Raw genomic sequence first — 9,557 nt, forward strand, 5'->3', positions numbered from 1 at the left:
GAAGCATCCCAAAGAATGAAGTATGATAGCTTATCATTTATTCCAACAAACACTTGTGGGTGCATCTATTATGGCCAGCTATGTAATACAAAATGATCAAATCACAGCCCTTCTGGATCACTAGAACTCCCAGTCTAGCCTCCTTTAATGATCAAGACCTCTTTGATCATGCTTGCATATGCCATGTCTCTTGTTCATAGTGATAAGCGAGCTTTAAGTGATTTCACTTTCGAGTTCTGCCTCACGTAAACAACTGCAACTTCGGGATTAGAAAGACTTGGATTCAATTTCTATTTGTGCCATTTATTGGCTTGGTGTGATTAACCTCTCTTATCTCTGTTTCGTCATCCCTAAAATGGGATCATAATTCTTTCTTGAGTAGAAGACTAAATGAAGTGAGACTGGAGGGGTAATCAGCACAGGGCTTGGCACATGGCAAACACTCCATACACAACGCTCCTCCTTCCATTCCCCCACTAGACTGAAAGTGCTGCAAAAATAGTTTATGGTTGCCATTCATTTCTTACATTATCTACACTGGTTCTGCTTTTCTTCTCTTCTGCCCCGATTTCTCCCTGTTGATTAGGTGCTTTGACACATTAATATCATGATCAATTATGGATCGTTTGGGTTTAGTACTCTGCACTGCCATTTCATTGAATCTGCTGAGGGTGAAAAATCCTAAAACTTGAAGTGATGCAACTTCGAGAGTTTCCTGTAGTTACCCTGTTTATTTTTGGAAAGATTTCAGAGGTAAAGAATTCTCTTTGAAAATCAAGCCTTGACATCTGTACAACCTCGGTCTCTTTGCTTTTTTTATGTCTTATTGTATTTTTAAAAACTTCAGGGCAGGATATTTATCAAATTTAAAAAAGCAAGATTGAAATCGATAGAAAACAATTTTAATTAAACACATAAGACAGTAACAGTGAATACAAAATGTGAAATCCAATATGTAGACAGGGGAAAATCCACGGAGGGCCTAAGGGATCTCCACTGAGAATGACCAATACAAATATAGGCTTACAGTTTCTTACCTACCTGGTCAGAAGTACATGCCTAGCTCTTGTCCCAAACAAACGAACAAACACAAAGGCACACACAGCATACTTACACTCACATTCAGACACCTCTATTTAGCCCTTTAACACAGTCTGCCTTAATCTAGGTTCCTGAAGGCTTGAGAAAGAAAACTTTCTGCTTAAGCAATTCACAAGGGCTTTACAATTCTAGTGTGTAGTGTCTTCCCCTTCTGGGTTTACAGTAGTTGTGGGATTAAGAACCATTTACTGCCTGGGGTGAATCGTAAACCAGCAATCAAGGGGCTGACTTCCCCCTCCACCATCCACTTATCAGGTTCAGACCTTCCCAACGATGGAAACTTGGATGCTGCTTTGAGGATGTTTCATACTTCAGGTCGGTGGAAATCAAAAGGAACCCCTGAAAAGAATGTGGCAATGAAGATAATGTCAAACCTTGGGCATGTCAGGGTTTGTCTGAGGGGTGAGGAAGAGATGGTTTCTTTTTCTGTCGTTTTATTTTTTATTTTTGAGACCAAGCCTCACTCTGTCGCCCAGGCTGGAGTGTGGTGGTGCAATCTCGGTTCACTGCAACCTCCACCTCTCGGGTTTGAGTGATTCTTGTGCCTCAGCTTCCTGAGCAGTTGGGACCACAGGTGTGCACCACCATACCTGGCTAATTTTTGTATTTTTAGTAGAGATGGGATTTCACCATATTGGCCAGGCTGGTCTCAAATTCCTGACCCCAAGTGATCCACCCACCTCAGCCTCCCAAAGTGCTGGGATTACAAGTAGAGCCATCATGCCCGTCTAAGAGATGGTTTCTTTACCGGATCCTACAGAGTCAGGCCCTCCTCTACCCTTGCCCTGCTTTGTGAACACCCCAGACAAAGGAAAGGCCATTTTGGAGTACTGTCACCTGATGTGACTTAGCTATTTAGAAGCAGGGAGGTGAGAGGGCATGCACAGTAGCATAGAGCAGCAGCCCCCAGCCATTTTGGCACCAGTGACAGGTTTCATGAAAGACAGTTTTTCCACCGACTGGGATTGGGGGTTGGTTTCGGGATGAAACCGTTCCACCTCAGATCATCAGGCATTAGTTAGATTCTCACAAGGTGCGTGCAGCCTAGATACCTCCCATACGCAGTTCACGGTAGGGTTTGTGCTCCTATGAGAAGCTAATGCTGCTGATGATCTGATAGGAGGCGGAGCTCAGGCGGTAATGCTCGCTCCTCGGCCACTCGCCTCCAACTGTGCAACTGGATTCCTAACAGGTCACAGACCCAGACAGGTCCTGGGCCTGGGTATTGGGGACCCTTGGACTGTATGGGATTGGAGAATTTCTTTAGAAACATATTTCCACCTCCCTAAACAAACAACAATGCCAATAAGAAAGAAAAAAAAAAGGTATTCTGAAGTTAATTCATAAGATCAGCTAGAAAACAGTTCGATCCCTGAACTCAGAGGTGTGTCTTTGGTTCAGGAAAAAGTCACCTGACTGGGAGAATCAGAAGAGCCAGTCCTGTTCCCAGCCACGCTCCTTTCCAGCTGCCTGAGCTGCTTCTCTCTGAGTCCTACTTTCCTCATCTGTAAAATGGGACTAATAATCCCAGCCTTACAGGTTGTCTTATGGAATAAGTAAAATAAAGCATGCTAAAGGGCATCTTCTTATACTGTGAATTTGGCTGCTAAGTGAAATTGATCTTGGTCTGATTTTTAAACTCAATTGTAAATGCTTTCTGTTAATTGTTATTTAAGAGTTAAACATGTTTATAAAATTCCTTCGTCTGGGAAAAAGCAAAGCAGGGCAAAAATAAACAACAACAAAAACAAGCAAAACAGGAGCAGGCTTAGTCTACTATGAAAAGAAATGGGTCAGTTAAGAGGCGAGATTTGCATTCTTACCTCAAGAACTTCAATATCTGAATTGACGAATGAAATTTTGTGTGGATTGGGCAGTGGAAATCCTTGCTGCAATTTTGCTGAAATGTAGAACAAGATGTAAAATAATTGGGGACAAGCACAGAGGGTTTTTTTTTTTTTTTTTTTTTTTTTGAGACGGAGTTTCACTCTTGTTACCCAGGCTGGAGTGCAATGGTGCGATCTCGGCTCACCGCAACCTCCGCCTCCTGGGTTCAGGCAATTCTCCTGCCTCAGCCTCCTGAGTAGCTGGGATTACAGGCACGCGCCACCACACCCAGCTAATTTTTTGTATTTTTAGTAGAGACAGGGTTTCACCATGTTGACCAGGATGGTCTCGATCTCTCGACCTCGTGATCCACCCGCCTCGGCCTCCCAAAGTGCTGGGATTACAGGCTTGAGCCACCGCGCCCGGCCTCAACACAAGAGGCTTTATAAAGCTTTTTAGAAAGAGAATGACTGATAGCTTTTTTTTTTTTTTTTTTTAAGACAGAGTTTTGTTCTTGTTGCCCAGGCTGGAGCGCAATAGCATGATCTTGGCTCGCTGCAATCTCTGCCTCCCAGGTTCAAGCAATTCTCCTGCCTCTGCCTCCTGAGTAGCTGGGATTACAGGTGCCCACCACCATCCCTGGCTAATTTTTTTTTGTATTTTTAGTAGAGATGGGGTTTTGCCATGTGGGCCAGGCTGACCTCAAGTGATCTACCTGCCTCGGCCTCCCAAAGTGCTGGGACTAAAGGCGTGAGCCGCTGCGCCCAGCCCAGACAGCTTTTTAATAGTTGATCTTTTGATTGTCTCTGGTTCCACATTTGCATTCTCTCTGATAATGTCCTTAGAATTTTCCTGGAAGAATTGCTCATTAATCCTTGATCAATAAAAATGCACCTACAATTATGTTCATTTGGACAGCAGAGAAATGCTGTCCATTTTTAAACTGCCCAATGTATGTTGTGAAAATACCTGATTAGTGAGTCTTAAGAACATTTGGTGTCTAATATAAAAAATATTTTCACTGGCCAGACTCAAGATGCTACAGTTTATGAATAACTGCTGTGCAAGGAGAAGGCCCAGGATTGTCATTCATGAAAACTGTGTCTATCCAGTTAGGGGTCCTTGCGTAAGAACGACATAAAAATCCTGTAGGGAAAATGATCTCATTTCCAGTTGACTGGAAGGAGATTCTTTACTGCCTAAGGAGCGTGGTTTCAATCTCCTTAACTTAACCAGAGTTAGCCAATCTTGCTGAGTTTGCAAATAGAATTGCTAACTGGGCTTGGACCTAGAATAACTAACTGTGCAACCATGTCATTGATGGTACAAACTTTGGCTGGCCTGGATTCATTATAACATGATAGATGTACAAGCTTCAGGCTGGAAAGTCCCAAACAATCCACAGTGCAGCTGATGCAGATGTTAGATGTGAGCCGATGTTAGTCACATTGTTTCCCAATAATCCCTTACCATTGGCCAGTGGGAGGACTCCAAAGTGAAGAATAGAGGACAGAATATTTTCAAACCTCAAGACCTAAAATAAAAGAGGAAATAGAATCAGTTGCCAAATCGGGCTTTTTTTTGCTCTGTTACCCAAGCTGGAGTGTGGTAGAGATTCTCTCCAGCCTTGAACTCCTGGATTCAAGCGATCCTCCTGCCTCATCCTCTCAAGAAGCTGGGACTACAGGTGTGCACCACTACAACTGGCTAAGTTTAATAAAACAATTTTAGAGGAAGAGTCTCACTGTGTTGCCCAGTCTCAAAGTCCTGGGCTCAAGCGAACCTCCCATCTTGACCTTCCAAAGTGCTAGGATTGCAGGTGAGAGCCACCACGCCTGACCAATCATGGGTGTTTCTAAAGGACTATGCCTGGTTTGGATGTGCACTTTCCCAGAACTTATCAGGATAGAAAGCAATAACTAGGATCTTCTCAGAGGGATATACTAGGTTTGTAGAAAATCATATTACAGGGTTTTCTAACTTTTTTCCTCTTGAGGATGGACACTTCTGCTTCCCTCTGCAGTGGATTTTGGTGATAGTAAATTCAGAGGGACCACATGGTGGCAGCAAACGTGGCAGCTCAGATGTCTACCAAGACAATCAAGAACAACTATTAATTTCTCAATTAGCAATCTTCCTTTTACTTACTGGGAATCTCAGCACAGGAGTTCTCTTGTATTACATCATGCCCAAAGCTAATGCCATCCCCAGAACACCCAATTTATCTTTTTAAAATTATTTTATTTTATTTTATTTTATTTACGTTTTTGAGATGGAGGCTCACTGTGTCACCCAGGCTGGAGTGCAGTGGCACCATCTCAGCTCACTACAACTTCCGCCCCCTGGGTTCAAGCAATTCTCATGCTTCAGCCTCCTGAGTAGCTGAGACTGCAGGCACACGCCACCATGCCTGGCTAATTTTTGGATTTTTAGTGAGACAGGATTTCACCATGTTGGCCAGGCTGCCACAAACTACTGACTGCTGATCTGCCCACCTTGGCCTCCCAAAGTGCTGGGATTATATGTGTGAGCCACCACGCCTGACCCCAATTTATCTTTAATAAACTATGATAGTCGTATAATGTAAGCAAAATGTTTGATCTTGGGAAGATTCAGGTATTAAATGGACTACAATGAACACTAATTCATCAATGAACATTTTTTGAGCATCATATACACTTAGCAATAATAAGAACATCTTTGCAGCTTAAGGGTGTCTTTAAAGTCAGACTTCCTGGGTTTACCTCTCGTTTTACCACTCACTAACTATATGATGTTGGGAAAGTTACTTAACCTCTCTGTGTCTTAATTTCTTCAACCATAAAATAAAGATAATACTACTAATCTCATAGGGTTGTTGTCAGGATTAAATAAGTTAACATTATGTGAAACGCTTGATGTATACCATCGTCATTTTTTTCTAAAATGCTACAGCACACTCTGCTGTTGATACTAAGCAGTTAAGCTGGATCTTCCTGGAAGCCCTGGGCTCATTTTGCCTCCTCTCTGGACTCAGGAAGTACTATTTGTGAGGCAGTCAGCTATGCATTCCCATGGACGACAGTCTGTCATCTGTGAAATAGCTATGCTCTGGGGTTGCTAACCAGCAGTGCACTAGTCAATAATATTTTAGACCTCAATGTCTGGTATGAAAGGTATGACTTATTTTCAAGCTTATTAACATTGTTACTCCTGGCTCCTAATCTTCTCAACCTAAAAATCAGGATGCTTTCCTAAAATTAAACAAGGAAATATCTTAATTTTTTTTTTTTTTTTTTTTTTGAGATAGGTCATAGCTCACTGCAGCCTCAAAATCCCAGGCACAAGGAAACCTCTCGCCTGAGCCTCCTGAATAGTTGGGGCTATAGGAGTGTGCCACCAAGCCTGGCTAACTTGTTTTATTAGAGATGAGGACTTTTTGTGTTGCCCAGGTTGGTCTTGAACTCCTGGCTTCAAGTGATCCTCCCACTTGAATAGTGCCCATTAACTAGGCACTAATCTACTGAGACATATGTACATCTCATTTGGCTTCTTGGTTAAATTCTCTTTTTGGCTTTTTTCTCCAGATCTATTCCTGTCTTGTAACTGTTTCTGTTGAACATGGCTGAAAGGGACCAATGTAGAGCTCAGGCTGTGGCTTCAGAGGGTGGAAGTCCCAAGTCTTGGCAGCTTCCAGGTTGGTATTGAGCCTGTGGGTGCCCAGAAGTCAAGATTTGGAGTTTGGGAACCTTCGCCTAGATTTCAGAAGATGTATGGAAATGCCTGGATGCCCAGGCCAAAGTTTGCTGCAGGGCGGAGCCCTCATGGAGAAACTCTGCTAGGGCAGTGCAGAAGGAAATGTCAGGTCAGAGCCACCACACAGAGTCCCTACAGGGCACTGCCTAGTGGAGCTGTGAGAAGAGGGCCACCATCCTCCAGACCCCAGAATGGCAGTCCACTGACAGCTTGTGCTGTGCGACTGGAAAAGCTGCAGACCCCCAATGCCAGCCTGTGAAAGCAGCCAGGATGGAGGCTGTACCCTGCAAAGCCACAGGGGCAGAGCTGCCCAAGACCATGGGAACCCACCTCTTGGATCAGCATGACCTGGACGTGAGACCTGGAGTCAAAGGAGATTATTTTGGAGCTTTAAAATTGGACTGCCCCACTGGATTTTAGACTTGCATGGGCCCTGTAACCCCTTTGTTTTGGTTACAGGTGTATTTGGAACAGCTGTATTTGTCCAATACCTGTACTCCCATTGTATGCAGAAAGTAACTAGTTTGTTTTTTATTTTACAGGCTTATAGGCAGAAGGGACTTGCCTTGTCTCAGATGAAACTTTGGACTGTGGACTTTTGGGTTAATGCTGAAATGAGTTAAGACTTTGGGGGACTGTTGGGAAGGCATAATTGGTTTTAAAATGTGAGGACATGAGATTTGGAGGAGCCAGGGGAGGAATGGTATGGTTTGGCTGTGTCCCCACCCAAATCTTAACTTGAATTGTGTTTCCCAGAATTCCCACATATTGTGGGAGAGGCCCAGAGGGATGTAATTGAGTCATGGGGGCTGGTATTTCCTGTGCTATACTCGTGATAGTGAATAAGTCTTACAAGATCTGATGGGTTTATCAGGGCTTTCTGCTTTTGCTTTTTCCTTATTTTTTCCTGCCGCTGCCATGTAAGAAGTACCTTTCACCTCCCGCCATGATTCTGAGGCCTCCCCAGCCACGTGGAACTGGAAATCTAATTGAATTCCTTTTTATTCCCGGTTCAGGGAATGTCTTTATCGCCAGCATGAAAATGGACTAATATGGTGGGAATTCACTTTTGTAGTTTGGCCTCAGAGTTTATGTATGAAACTATTATGCTACACTGCCTCTTGACATAAAAATGGCAATAACTGAAATAGTTATTGTGAATATGAAAACACAGAAGTGACAATAACTAGTTTTTGTAAATATGAAAACAGTGGCCACTATGGCCTACTATGTAGTCAATGTACTAAGTGCATTTCTTGTATAATCTCAGCTAATCCTTTCAACACCCCAAGGTTGTAATTTCTAGCTCCTTATCTACTTGCCCCGCCTATTCTGATTTCCCTTTCTCTACAGCGTTTTTTTTAAGTACACACAATATATATTTGTTTGTTGTCTGCTATTCTCAGCCTGTCACACACATGTAAGCACAATCACACACACTCTGGAAAAGGATTTCCCAAGAGTGGCACTCTGCCACTTTGGGATGGAGAATTCTTTGTTGTTGAGAGCACTGTGAGATGTTTAGAAGCATCCCTGCCCTCTACCCATCAAGCATCATTAGCATCTTTCCTGCCATCCCAGGCCATGTCAAACAAAAATGTCTTCAGACATTGCCAAATGTTCCTAGGTGAGAATCACTAGTTGAGAACCACTGCTTTAGAATGTAAGTACCCTGAGGGTAGAGATTTTATGTGTTTTGTCTAAAACAGTTCCAGCCTTAATAAGTATTTGTAGGTAAATGAATGCTGTTAATTCTAATAATTAACATTATGTAGTGCTGCCCATGAACTAGGCACTATTCTATCAGGGCATTCTGACACCAAAATCCACATAAATTCTCTGTGATAGTGGCATCCATGAATGTATGAGGTAGTGATTTAGCTGATCTTCCTGAAACTTGAGGGAAGGGGGATTTCAGGTTGAATGTTGGGGTGCCCTCTTCCAATCAGGAAGTCACCAGGCTGGGAATACCCCTCCCACAAAGGGATCCATATAGGCAACTTTGACCTAATTTTAGGAGATGGGCAGAAAGTGTTCAAAAAGTAAACCCAATCATTGCCTAACAATTTACATATTCCTTTGGGATTCTTGTCTATAAATTAACTCTAGAGGATTATTGTATTGAGAAAACAGGCATTCCCTGAGAATGCCTGTTGTTCTAGCATTATACAATGTCCCAACAGTCTTCTGAGTTTTTTTAAAAAAGTATTTCTGTATAAATAAAAGTAAACCATAGAGTTCCTCTCTTGAATGGTTAATGGGCTCAACTGTTGAGTAGCTACATACAGAATTTCAAAGTTAGGTCCTACAGTTATGGAGAAATCAAGGACTCCGAGGCACAGAAAACAATCAACTCGCTGTTATATGTAGTAGGAGAATCCTCATTCTTCCAGTGACAGGTAACCCCAAGAGCTCGGACTCCTACCTCAATATTGCTGCGATTGGACTCTGGCAAAGCGAGGCGGAATCTAAAAGAAAGCAAGAAAAGTTTAAAGGAGGGTAAATTTAAAAACAACAGTCTTAGTAGAAAGAAACCAAAAAGAAAGAGGATATTTTTAGTTTGAAAGTCACTATTTAAAAAAACACACAAGGCCGGGCATGGTGGCTCACACCTATAATCCCAGCACTTTGGGAGGCCAAGGTGGGCAGATCACTTGGGGTCATGAGTTTGAGACCAGCCTGGCCAACATGGTGAAACCCCGACTCTACTGAAAAAATGAAAAAATTGGCTGAGAGTTGTGGCATGTGCCGGTAAGTCCCAGCTACTTAGAAGGCTGAAGCAGGAGAATTGCTTGAACCTGGAAGGCGGGGACTACAGTGAGCAAGCCAATATTACGCCACTGTACTACAGCCTGGGTATCAGAGTCCCTGTCCAAAAAAAAAAAAAAAAAAAA

General features: G+C 42.9%; 1 long non-coding RNA gene across 1 annotated transcript; it reads right to left on the minus strand.

Annotated features, from left to right (window-relative positions):
• Positions 1–1,292: 1,292 nt before the first annotated feature.
• Positions 1,293–9,131, minus strand: LOC141582555 (uncharacterized). The gene is made up of 4 exons (XR_012515426.1): positions 9,089–9,131; positions 4,399–4,462; positions 2,925–3,001; positions 1,293–1,440 (listed from the first exon to the last, which is right to left on the minus strand). It is a non-coding gene; the product is annotated as an uncharacterized LOC141582555 (long non-coding RNA).
• Positions 9,132–9,557: the final 426 nt, after the last annotated feature.

This window comes from Saimiri boliviensis, chromosome 21, assembly GCF_048565385.1.
Source record: "Saimiri boliviensis isolate mSaiBol1 chromosome 21, mSaiBol1.pri, whole genome shotgun sequence".
In the NCBI taxonomy this organism is placed as follows: Eukaryota; Metazoa; Chordata; class Mammalia; order Primates; family Cebidae; genus Saimiri; species Saimiri boliviensis.